Source organism: Periplaneta americana, chromosome 2 (assembly GCF_040183065.1).
Source record: "Periplaneta americana isolate PAMFEO1 chromosome 2, P.americana_PAMFEO1_priV1, whole genome shotgun sequence".
Taxonomy (NCBI): domain Eukaryota; kingdom Metazoa; phylum Arthropoda; class Insecta; order Blattodea; family Blattidae; genus Periplaneta; species Periplaneta americana.
Genome location: NC_091118.1, coordinates 21,461,756 through 21,475,851, shown reverse-complemented (window position 1 = coordinate 21,475,851; position 14,096 = coordinate 21,461,756). Strand labels below are relative to the sequence as shown.

At 35.8% G+C, this 14,096-nt stretch overlaps 1 protein-coding gene across 2 annotated transcripts in view; it reads right to left on the bottom strand.

The window, feature by feature from the left end:
- The window catches only part of LOC138715808 (very long chain fatty acid elongase 7-like), a 39,990-nt gene extending 26,353 nt beyond the window's left edge, over positions 1-13,637 (bottom strand). The window contains exon 1 of one of the 2 annotated variants that reach the window (XM_069848910.1): positions 13,285-13,637. The gene's annotated coding sequence lies outside the window, so the exon portion shown is untranslated. Of the gene's footprint in view, positions 1-3,701; positions 4,008-13,284 lie in introns of those variants that run through there. The other variant, XM_069848900.1, reaches the window with a different exon arrangement.
- Positions 13,638-14,096: the final 459 nt, after the last annotated feature.

Sequence of the window (14,096 nt, the reverse complement as noted above, 5' to 3'; positions counted from 1 at the left end):
AGTTTTTAATGTATTGGTTGCTTCTCTCATGTTAGAACAGAGCTGAGCACATTACGTGATTCTGAGAAATGAGCCCTGTGTGCTTTAAAGAGCGGGTCTTGCGAGCGGTCTGACATATGCATACTGTACGTCATTCAGTGTCGGTGCAGTGGTGACTCTGCAGTATGGTGGCAAACTTTGAAGACGGAGCTTCCGCTCATACACTAAACCGTCCCGCTACTCCCAATGCTTTTAATGTATCATGGGAGGAGGAGTTCTTTTTCGTAGAGAGCAGTGGATTAGCAAAGTGTTTAATTTGGTATAAAACACTCTAAGAAGTTCAATATCCAACGACATTATTCTTTACAACATGCTACTGAATATGACAAATATGTTGGTAATGAACGCCATAAATTAATACAACTTAAAATGTTTCTCAGGTACAGTATAGGCTATTAGAATATCTATTTGATATTTACATTGCATTGTAGGTTATTATACATTTAGTAATATATAATTTTAAATTATACAATTATTATGATATATCATAGTATAGTATATCATAATATTTGTATAATTTAAAATTATATATTACTAAATGTACTATAATAACTTATAATGCAATATAAATATCGAATAAATACTCTAATATAATGTACCTGAGAAATATTTTCTTTAAGTTGTATTAATTTATGGTCATATCACATCATATCATATCATATCGTATCATATCATATGAAGGGTACACGGGAAAAACGAACAATGTCACAATGCTCTTAAGGCTGATGTCATTATCTAACTCACTGTATTACTACAAACTTTAGTGTTATTTTTACCAAAGTGGTAAAGGAGAATTAAAACCACTGATACACTCATCATTTCCTTCATTTCAAGTAGAAACATAAATAAATTTTGCAGTAATATACTGAAATAGATCACTATCCCACCTCTAATGGAAATGTGACATTGTTCGTTTTTCCCGTGTACCCTTCATATATCATATCATATCATATCATATCATATCATATCATATCATATCATATCATATCATATCATATCATATCATTCATATCATATCATATCATATCATATATCATATCATATCATATCATATATCATATCATATCATATCATATCATATAATATATATCATATCATATCATATCATATCATATATTATGTTAAATATTAACATAATGACAATAATACACTTAGTGAATCGGCTATGAGAATTAGCTACAAAATTTGCCACGAAATTGCAAAGGAATTGAAAACATTCAACGAAGATGAATTCATCAAGCGATGTTTAATTATATTGGCAGATGAACTCTGTCCACAGCAAGTAGGGGAAGTGGAAGCCATACGCCTGTCTCGTAGAACCGTGGTGAGGAGATTGCAGTATGTGCGTATGGGTTATGTAAATAAGCCTAATGATTTGTGTGTGTGCATAGAGCGAAGTTTATTTCATTAAATTAATAAGAGTGTTATAAAGTCTGTACTGTACAATGGATTGATGTAATATCCTTATAAACTATTATGTACTGACAGACTGAATGACTAGAACAACCGTGGCTCTTGTTATATTAATGCAGGGAAGGTAGCTGTAATGCGAGTCCGCCACTGCGTGAGCGTTCTGCTCTGGCTTGCCTTGCGGAGCGAGAACAGCTCTGGCCGACTAATGGAGCCGCTCTCATGCCCGGCCCTGTGTTAGAACATTGCAGGACACTAGTATCTACTGTAGGCCTATTACAATTTAGGCTGCTTTTTTGTACCCCCTCCAACATTTCATTTTAACCTCTCCAGACAAAATGCATTCTACATGATCCGAGAATTAAATTACAATTACTTTAACAATCCTACTTAATTCTAGGTAAAACCGAGTGATATGACGCATATTTTTGGAAATATGCGCAAAATATAGCGCATTTTAATTAACAACGCGGGAATATAAAATATATCTTGCACATTACATACATTTATGAATTGGAGGGTTTAAAATACATTTGTTGACAAATTTATGGTAAGAACTCAATAAAACTAAAATTAAGTTTTGCGCCATATCTCCCAACCCGGGTGAGTGATTTTAGACATACGAGGTGAGTGATGTGGAATATGAAAAATAACTTTGAAATTTACAGCAAAACAGACAAAACACTATCATTAAACAATGTCTGTTTTTTGTGTGTGTTTTCCAGTCTGCCACACTAACTGCACTTATCTTCATGAACAGTACAACTTTCGTGAAGCCAGCTATCTCAATGTTTGCATTTAATCCAATCGGATTTTGAAGTTCTTTCCGTAATTCTCGAGGCACTCCACACACTCGTCGAAGGACGAGCGTCGTATCTCTCTAGCTAGCAATGCGTCATACCTACCAAAACCTCGGGAGATGTGACAGAGCAGATTACTGCAGGTACCAGACGACTGGCAGGGTCGCTGCGAATTCGTATAAAATCGTAGCAGGTATAAATATTTGAGAAATGGATATATTTTAATTTCTACAATATCAGAGAAATGGGGATATGTTAATTCCTACAATATCAGAGAAATGGAGATATGTTAGTTCCTACAATATCAGAGAAATGGGGATATGTTAATTCCTACAATATCAGAGAAATGGGGATATGTTAGTTCCTACAATATCAGAGAAATGGAGATATGTTAATTCCTACAATATCAGAGAAATGGGGATATGTTAGTTCCTACAATATCAGAGAAATGGACATGTGTTAGTTCCTACAATATTAGAGAAATGGGGATATTATGTTTAGTCCTACAATATCAGAGAAATGGAGATATGTTAGTTCCTACAATATCAGAGACATGGGGATATGTTAATTTCTACAATATCAGAGAAATGGAGATATGTTAGTTCCTACAGTATCAGAGAAATGGGGATATTACGTTTATTCCTACAATATCAGAGGAATGGAGATATGTTAGTTCCTACAATATCAGAGAAATGGGGATATGTTAGTTCCTACAATATCAGAGAAATGGAGATATGTTAGTTACTACAATATCAGAGAAATGGGGATATTATGTTTATTCCTACAATATCAGAGAAATGGAGATATGTTAGTTTCTACAATATCAGCAAAATGAATATATGTTAGTTCCTACAATATCAGAGAAATGAGGATAAGTTAGTTCCTACAATATCAGAGAAATGGAGATATGTTAGTTCCTACAATATCAGAGAAATGGGGATATTATGTTTATTCCTACAATATCAGAGAAATGGAGATATGTTAGTTACTACAATGTCAGAGAAATGGAGATATGTTTATTCCTACAATATCAGAGAAAGGGGGATATGTTAGTTCCTACAATATGAGAGAGATGGGGATATGTTATGTTAATTTCTACAATATCAGATAAATGGGGATAAGTTATGGTAATTTCTACAATATCAGAGAAATGGAGATATGTTAGTTCCTACAATATCAGAGAAATGGAGATGTTAGTTCCTACAATATCAGAGAAATGGGGGATATGTTATGGTAATTTCTACAATATCAGAGAAATGGGGATAAGTTATGGTAATTTCTTCAATATCAGAGAAATGGAGATATGTAGGAATTCAGCATCCCCGGCCTGACAGACTTCGGATTATTTCATAACAACAGTCGTTCACATTCCACAGCGTGTCGAACGACTGTTATGTCCTTTCAAACACAATTAAAATTTAACAGTTTAAAGGATCAATCTTGAGTACTTACCACTGCTCCTTTTCAGGATGACAGTATTAACAAGATCAAAATTCTGCACACACAACTTAACACGGCAAGACTGAATTCTTAATAGCCTATCCATCTACTACCATTATAAGCTTATCAAATAGCAGCGTCACGACTCCCACTGCTATGTAGGCTATCACCCGGTTTTACCTTATCCTTCTTAACACCGTTAGCTACCGAATTTATTTCCGGCACACGCTCTTTAAAAATTGTGATAATTATCGCAGCAACGAGTTTTCAAGGCTACTCTCACGTGTCTTTGTATCACAATATTTTTCTATAAACTCTACATAATTGCTTATGCAATCATGCCTCCGATTGGAAACAAGACATTTGCAATTCAAATATCATATGAACTTAATCATAACCAAACGGAGAGCAAGCGAATCCCGGTGTTCGAGTTCTTCTTGAATAATGTTAGGCCTAACTTATGTAATGTATAGCTTATGCTGATGACATAATATAGCTTATGCTGATGACATAATAATAACTGCAAGAACAAAATCGGCTATGATAGAAACATTTAACAATTTAAAAGAACTTACTTACTTACTTACTTACTTGCTTTTAAGGAACCCGGAGGTTCATTGCCGCCCTCACATAAGCCCGCCATTGGTCCCTATCCTGAGTAAAATTAATCCATTCTCTATCATCATATCCCACCTCCCTCAAATCCATTTTAATATTATCTTCCCATCTACGTCTCGGCCTCCCTAAAGGTCTTTTTCCCTCCGGCCTCCCAACTAACACTCTATATGCATTTCTGGATTCGCCCATACGTGCTACATGCCCTGCCCATTTCAAACGTCTGGATTTAATGTTCCTCATTAAGTCAGGTGAAGAATACAATGCGTGCAGTTCTGTGTTGTGTAACTTTCTCCATTCTCCTGTAACTTCATCCCTCTTAGCCCCAAATATTTTCCTAAGCACCTTATACTTAAACACCCATAGTCTCTGTTCCTCTGTCAAAGTGAGAGTCCAAGTTTCACAGCCATACAGAACAACCGGTAATATAACTGTTTTATAAATTTCAACTTTCAGATTTTTTGACAGCAGACTGGATGATAAAAGTTTCTCAACCCGAATAATAACAGGCATTTCCCATATTTATTCTGTGTTTAATTTCCTCCCGAGTATCATTTATGTTTGTTACTGTTGCTCCCAGATATTTGAACTTCTCCACCTCTTCAAAAGATAAATTTCCAATTTTTATATTTCCATTTCGTACAATTCCGAGGCTTGTTTGAAGGATTCGTAACAAGCTGTTTTTTACGGTGATGGGTTGTTAGCTCTTCGCCCAACCCCCAAGCTGGAGGACCACCCCTCATCGGCTGTCCGCGACTGCTTATTCAATATGTTCACAGCTACCCTCCATATCTGGAGGCCGTCTCCTCGATCCGCAACCTGAGGACGCGCCATGCCGTGGTGATAGGGACCCACAATACATGGAATTTAAAAGAACAGGCAATGAAATTTGGATTGATAATTAATGAGAAGAAAACAAAATTTTTAAAATGTAGCACAAAAAGAGACAAAATTAAATTAAATTAAATCCAGACGTTTGAGATGGGCAGGGCATGTAGCACGTATGGGCGAAACCAGAAATGCATATAGAGTGTTAGTTGGGAGACCGGAGGGGAAAAAGACCTTTGGGGAGGCCGAGACGTAGATGGGAGGATAATATTAAAATGGATTTGAGGGAGGTGGGATATGATGATAGAGACTGGATTAATCTTGCTCAGGATAGGGACCAATGGCGGGCTTATGTGAGGGCGGCAATGAACCTTCGGGTTCATTAAAACCAGTAAGTAAGTAAGTAAGTAAGTAAGTAAGCACAAAAAGAGAAACTTTAGGAGATTTTAAAATAAATGATATAATGATTCAGCAAGTACCAAGTTTCAAATATCTTGGATCAACTGTTAATAACAACAATACCATTGAGGAAGAAATAAGAGAAAGAATTGTAATGCGAAACAAAGCATACCATGCCAACCTGCAGTTGTTTAGAAGTGAATTGATATCTAAACAGTCCAAATTTAAGCTATACTGTACTAAAATAAGACTTGTAGTAACTTATGCCAGCGAGACATGGGTCCTTAAAACTCCATAAAACAATGACTACTAATTTTTGAAAGAGCAGTACTAAGAAAATGTTTGGTCCAACTAAAATGAATGATGGTACATGGAGAATTAAATATAACCGTGAACAGAATGAGCTGATGAAGAATAGGAACATAATAAATCATATAAAATCGCTAAGATTAGGATGGTTTGGTCATATAAATAGAATGGAGAATAATAGACTGGTCAAACAAATATACAAATGGAAACCAATAGTTAACAGAAAGCAGGGTAGACCACAAAATAGATTGGAGGATGATGTCCTGAATGATTTGAAATTGATGAAGGTGGAAAACTGGACAAAGATAGTTGGAAGCCGTAAGGAATGGAAGAAAGTTGTTGAGAAGGCCAAAACTTTCACCTCAGAGTTGTAGAGCCTGAAGAAGAAGAAGAAGAAGAAGAAGAAGAAGAAGAAGAAGAAGAATGTATAGGGTTAACTAACATAGTTGAAATATTCGTTCATTCATTTAGAGTCGATTTCTAAAACACGGACGAAATCGTGATTCCAAACCTCGGCTTTTAAACCCCGATCGAGGTCTGAATCCTTATGCGATTTCTAAAACGAAGTCGAGACGCGGCTTGAGAAAAAACCTAGGTTCGTGGGTTTTATATATGGCAACGCAGCTAAGAATCGATTTTTATTCCTGTAAATAATCGATATTAGAAAGAAATGAACATCGGGATTAATATTTTTATTGAATTGCAATAAGCACATTCTTTTGTTCTCAGCTAAGGTATTGTTGTATTCAGGGAATATACGAGTAAGTGCGTTTAAAATACTAGCATTAGGGCATACCTAGTATTTAATAGCGAACGGATTTTTAGATAACAGAATGATATTACCCAAATAATTAGCACAAATCGAGCGTTTATGTTGTAATTTATCGTTTGTTCATAACTTCTATCAACATTAACAACCTGAAAACCCGGTTTTAAAGAATTAATAACCTAAATATTAACTGGATTAAAATTTCAATTGAAACTAAAATGTAGTATGGTTCTGTTTTCACATAATTAATAGGCAGTACTACGTGGAAAGCCCCGGTAACATAAAACTTGAAATAAGAAGACAAAATCACATTTCCTTCACATTCTTCGAGTATTAAATAAAATGTCCAAAACTACTGTAAAGACTAAGAATTAAGATATATCGTCCTATAGGTATAAAGGTATAATTAATATAAAATATATCTTACGTCCTTGAAAGCAGCAAGAAGATGTAAAAAAAATTGTCAACCTGTCGCCTCTTGCATTTTGTTGCAGATTATTATTTAGCATTCTTGCTAAATTTTGCGCTGATTCCTTCGAAAATCGAAATATTCGTCTGAAATTATCGTCGTTATATAGCTACAAAGAATTATTTCTGTCTCTAAACATTCTAATCCGGGAATTTAATACTTGTAGACGCAAATTTTCCTTTGATAATCATCCAGCTGATCTACTACCTCCATCCTGTATACATGAAGCCGTGGTTTTAAACCTGCCCCAGCCGTGGTCTCTGCTTCAGACCATGGTTTCGAGCCATGGCTCAGAAAAATGAAAAAGATCTCGTTTTATAAAGCCAAACGCGGTTTAATGCCGTGGTCATGGTCTAGACCTCGTTTTAGAAATCGACCATTAGTGTTCTGTCCAAGGGCAGATCTTTCACTGCAAACCCAGCTTTCTCCAATTTTTCCTATTTTTTGCCTTCCTCCTTGTCTCCTCATGTAATTCATATATCTTAATGTCGTCTATCATCTGATACCTTCTTCTGCCCCGAACTCTTTTCCTGTTCACCATTCCTTCCAGTGCATCCTTCAGTATGCAATTTCTTCTCACCCACCAATTTCTTTTCCTCTTCCTGATCAGTTTCAGCAAAATTCTTTCTTCACCCACTTTTTCCAGCATAGTGTTATTTCTTATTTTCTCTGTCCACTTCACACATTCCATTTTTCTCCATATTCACATTTAAAATGCTTCTATTCACTTCTCTTCATTTCGTCGTAATGTCCATGTTTCTGCACCATACAATGCCACATTCCATACAAAACACTTCACTAGTCTCTTCCTTAGTTCTTTTTTCCAGAGGTCCGCAGAAGATGCTTCTTTTTCTATTAAAAGCTTCCTTGGCCATTGCTATCCTCCTTTTGACTTCCTGGCAGCAGCTCATGTTACTGCTTATAGTACACCCCAAGTATTTGAAGCTGTCCACTTGCTCTACTGTCTCATTTAGAATTCTCAAGTTTATCTTCTGTATTTTTCTATCGACAATCATGGTCTTCGTCTTATTAGCATTTGTCTTCATCCCATAGGCCTACTGTTAACAGCTGTCATTTAGCTCTAGTAGCATATTCCTTTCTATCATCTCCTCTTCTGCTAACAACGCCATATCATCAGCAAATCTTATGCACTTTATTCTTCTTCCTCCTACTATCACCCCTCCCATGTTCTGAAAACAGTTCTTTACTAAATCCTCCAAGTAAATGTTGAACAGAGTAGGTGATAAAGGACACTCTTGACGTACTCCTCTCCCAATTTCACTTCCTTCAGCCATTTCTTCTCCTATCCTGACTTTATAATAGCCTTATATTTAATAATAATAATAATAATAATAATAATAATAATAATAATAATAATTTTCTGTGCTGTTTTACAAAAATTTAAAATCATACAATTTATAATACTCATTAAATTTCCAACTTCTTTACCGTGTTAATATTAGGATATACTATAAGTGTTAAAAGTGTATACAGTATATAAAAATGAAGAATTTATAATAAATTATCTCGCTCTCGAAAAAGTCAGCTCGCGAGTGTTCTTGAAGGCACAAAAGTAAATATGTAAAAATATAAACTATGTAGCGTACATTACACTATTAATTATAATATAAAGTTAAGGCAGTACATATTCTTCAGAGTTCATTTTCTGTTAGAGAAAATTTTCCAAAAATAATTTGTACACTTCCTTTTTAAAACTAAAATTACTAATTTTATTGATGTTAAGTGTGGACTATTATGAATAAAGGAATTGTGTAGTCTTGGACCGTTATTAGAGGTATGCTTCGGACCAGATTCGATATTACATTTATGTTTAATTAGCGGGATAGAAATAACATTTCTTCTCGTAGAATAAGCGTGATGACTTGACGAGAACTTGATTTTGTTTTTATGATAATACTTTTGTTAATAATGGTGTAAAATGTCGTTATGACGAACGCCTGAAAAACGAAATAGCCTATTCAGTATTACGAAAATATTTTCTGCCTCCTTCCTTTTTCTTATATAATTTAATGTTTAATATTTTAATTTAACGATTATCGTTTTAACGAAAAAAAAAAAAAACAGTCCAACGAAATACAAAAATTTGTTCCCTTACCGAAAATATTATCATTATAGAGAAAAATATTTTATCCATGACTGGTATCTAAACTGGTCTTTATTTAATCGTCCTTAGCAACCTAAACAATGACTTTATTCACAGCATTGAATAATTAAAAGTTTTTATCCATGACCGTAACAAAAAACATGCCTTTACTAAATACTTTTGCGTTTGTAAAGTAGGCTTTTATTCAACATTACTTTATTCCACTAGTGAGATAAAGACTTTACCTCACAGTTTGTACTTTATCTCACAGTTCATTAGTATTTTCCTAGTACCCGGGTACACACGTATACTTTTCCATTGAACTATTACTCAAGAAGTTAATATATTAGTTACTAGATGTCACTACCTCTACTTCTTTATTACCATTTCTTAAATCTCCATATGAGCCGTTCAGAGCAGAAGTGGTGTAAGTCAAAAATGGGTAATGAGGGTTAAAGTAAACATTCTGTAAAATACAGCGCAAAGTAGCAATTAATATTCCATTTATTTAAACTATTATTAGTCAGTGGATAGCACGAAGGACTATCTAAGGCTATCTAATAAGTTTATGTATTTTTGTTTTAATTTTGTAATAATTTACCTTTTGGGATGCGAGGAGACTTGAACCTGCGAAGTTGGGTTTATAGGATTAAATAACAACACGCCTTAGTCAACTGAGTTAAACAGAGACGATGATTAATTACGTTTTAATATTCTTCTTAAGTTTACAGAAGTAAAATGTGAAATTATTGTAATCACATTAGTCCCGTGACCACTTCTAAATAATCCCTGAAACTTTCAAAAAAGATGAAAATACATGTTTAAAATGAAAAAATATATATTAAAATTATATAATTAACTAGGCTATAATTTATTATTTATCCAACGCTTTAGCTACCAGTCTCCAATAACAGCTCACAAATCTCGCAACATGGCGCCTCCAATCATATTTAACAAATTTTGCAACATAGCATCTCCAATCACAGCTCACAAATCTCGCAACATGGCGTCTCCAATCACAGCTCACAAATCTCGCAACATGGTAGCTCCAATCTATGTCCGTCCCTGGAATTTTGCGCAGGTGGTATGTGGGAGGGCTAGGGCCAATGACCGCTCTGGGGGGAGGTGTTAGTTGAACGAAGCTAGCAAACGCTTGCCGGGATTGGATCATTTCTATCTGAACTCCAACCAGGAGAAAGTCTCAGGGGAATGAGACGCAGCGGTGTAATGCTGTGAATGAATGTTGATGAAATAAGATGTCATAAGGTCACACACGTGAGTACACTCATCTCCATTGGCTATCTCTCAAAGCACAAACGATAACACTGATACACACATATTTATACTACTCTAGTTACAAAATCAGATCACGGTTGATCTCCTGGTCTTTTAATCCCTCCATACAGGAAATAACATATGCAGGAGAGCGCATGTTTTTTAAACTGACGTTATAACGGTAATATTATCTATCTACTTCGCTGCAATAGATGACGCAATAGTAAGCACATTCCTTCCACGGTTAATCTCCTTGTTGGAGAACAGTATCTGAACTCTACTCTACCTTCCACAACAAACATCTTACCCCTTAGCGGCCTCGAGCTGATACTGCCTGCAATACACTCCGGCACAGATAGACTCCGCCCCCATATGTTACTCCACAGATTCGTGGGACGAACCATAACTCACAAATCTCGCAATATGGCGTCTCCAGTAACAGGTCACAAATCTCGCAACATGACGCCTCCAATCACAGCTCACAAATTTTACAAATGGCGCTTCCGGGCAAATCGCAATATAGCGAACGTAGAAGCTCCGCCCACGACCCCTTCCACTTTTCCCCTACTAGCACTTCAGACACTCTACGTGATAGGCGAGTGTTGTGTCGAATGCACATTTCATGTGGGTGGGGATAACTTCCCCTACTGGCGTTCGCTATATTGCGAGTTATCCGCGCTTCCAATCACAGCTAACAAATCTCACAAAATGGCGCTTCCATTCACAGCTCCCAAATCTCGCAACATGGCGCCTCCAATCACAGCTAACAAATCTCACAAAATGGCGCTTCCATTCACAGCTCCCAAATCTCGCAACATGGCGCCTCCAATCACAGCTAACAAATCTCACAAAATGGCGCTTCCATTCACAGCTCCCAAATCTCGCAACATGGCGCCTCCAATCACAGCTAACAAATCTCACAAAATGGCGCTTCCATTCACAGCTCCCAAATCTCGCAACATGGCGCCTCCAATCACAGCACACAAATCTCACAACATGGCATCCCAAGCAACATGACACCTCATGTTCTATAGAGCGCTCCACAAAACTTGAACTTTTTACATTTGTAGGCTATGTCTTTCTTTAAACTGTAATTTTGTACATTTCCTATGCCTTCCTTCTAACTGTTTCTTTTCATATGCAATGCAAGTTCATCTTTTTATCTTAATAATTTTTTTAGACCTGCATTGCAAAATAATGGAATTTACGTCGTTCTCAGAGGTACAGCAGAGGAGACAAGACCTGCCCTGCTGTGGCTATATGACCAATGGGTATGGATGGGGAAGAGAGCTTTTAGTCTGAGAAGAACTTCCGTGTCGGTAGATTCTAGCTCATTCTTGCCCCTATCGCGCAGCTCACATGCCAGGTCTCGCCTCCTCATCTGTAAATGAACAAGCACGCTTTTCTCATCAGAAAAATGACTTCACTCGATATAAAGAAATTTCACTATAACGAAGTAATTTTATTTCAAAGGTACTGTTTTGTTCATAGGCTAATATTTTTAATGTCTAAAACTTCGAAATCTTTACAGGCTATAGGCCCTATGAAATTTGTTGAATACTCTAAATGCTTATTTAAACAAATTTTAATTGGTCTCTTATTAAGTTGATTCAGGGGAAACAGAACAGATTTCGCTGTATACCTCCCCAAATTATTATTTCATACTGAATAAGCGAGTGGATTAAATCAAAACAATTAGATCGCATTATACTACATGTCAGGAGGAATCTTAACTGGTAAAATATAGAAATATATTAATTTTCTTAATTTGGAGTAAAGATAATGTATAATCTCTGTTTTTCCCAATGTAAGTTTTGGGACATAAGCAGGGATTATTATTTGAACAATTTCCGGTATGTAAAGTTATTTTAAAAATAATTTTCACTGAGGGGAAGTCCTGTTTTATTTAAAGAAAAAGGTAGGCCTATAACGGCTGTTTTATTAATATTGAGAAGTAGAAAATTGGCATCTAACCAATATTTAACAATGTTATCTCTCGTACCATATTTATTTCACACTTTCATTCACCTCAAAAAGAATGCATAGCCAACTTTGAAATGTGATTTTTATATGATTCAGTAGCCCTTACGTAGCCCCATTTTTTTGTCCTCTGAATAATATACATTGGCCACCGGCGTGGCTTAGTTGGCTAAGGCGCTTGCCTGCCTGCCTCAAGTTGCGATCGGGCGCGAGTTCGATTCCTGTTTGGGCTGATTATCTGGTTGGACTTTTTTCCGAGTTTTCCCCCAACCGTATAGGCTAATGAATGTCAGGTAATCTATGGCGAATCCTCGGCCTCATCTCGCCAAGTACTATCTCGCTATCCCCAATTCCATCGACGCTAAATAACCTATAGTCGCGACGCTGTTATTCCCGGCGTGACTCCTCCTCTTTGCTTACGTCTTAGGAAGTCAAGGCTCTATAAAGTCTAGGTAGGTAGTATCGTTCGCCATTTTTGTTCTTTCTTTGCAGAGCTACCAGACGAGGAATCTATTTGCCACACCGTTAAACATTATCATGTCGTAGCTCCTATGATAATAAATCAAACGCACTGTAATTCAGCAAATAATTGAGCGGCAAACAACGTCCTCGTGTGCTTTCTGCGAACGCCAACGAAAGAACCAAAATGGCGGGCAATTATATATTAAGTATTTATCGAGCCTTAGGAAATGCTTTACATCTTCATCAGCGAATCACAAGACGCACACGTTTAAATGTAGCCGACCTGCAACGTGATTGGCTGCCGGAAATTAGAGTGACGGGACTATAAGAGTAGTTGATACAGTGTCGTTAAATAACCAACAAAAAAATAATGTAGGCTACTTACATTTGCTTTGTGATTAGGCAGCAGATCTATATAGTGAGGTAATATTGTTTAATAATCAATAGCTTATTTGAAGACAAGTTTCTTACTTTTTTACAGAATAATCTACAACGAATCCAACACCCGTTTTTATGTGATATGTACCTACGTATTATACTACTGAAAAAGACTTACTTATTAGCTTCTAACTTGTAGTCCTCTTATATGTTGTTTATTCACTACTAATAGTCTAAAATTGTATGTTTTCATTTCTATTGCAAGCTATCACAAGAGTAAAAGTAGGCCTATGTAATCTATGTTATCGTACTTGTTTAAAGTCGAAGGTACCGATACTTTGTATAACTGGTTTAGTAAATTGCGACATAATCGTAGATAAGTTAATTGCGACTTGTAGGAAAACAAGTGAGCAAGTTCCTTCCAACTTTCTTTCAGGCTTAGGACTGGCAGATACAGTGACTCAAAGTGAAAGTCATAACTACACTAGGATTTCAAATTTCAAATTGATTTATTTAATAAGTACATTACACTTGAGCTACATTAGGCATGCAGCCCGAAAGAGCAGAAGCTCGTGCTCGGGCGCAGTTCAGATCAGTTATACAAAATATATCACAAAATTAATCGAGTTCATTGAATACAATAACATTAATAATGGTAAAATACATACAGCAGGTAATAATATATACAAATAGAAAATAGAAAATTATATAAATATTAGAGTATCAATTTTAACTTAATTAGCTTAAAAGAAATACAAAACAATTAAATAATTAATATAATTTATTTCCTAAACCTATGTGTGTTAAGTGTACTTAGTT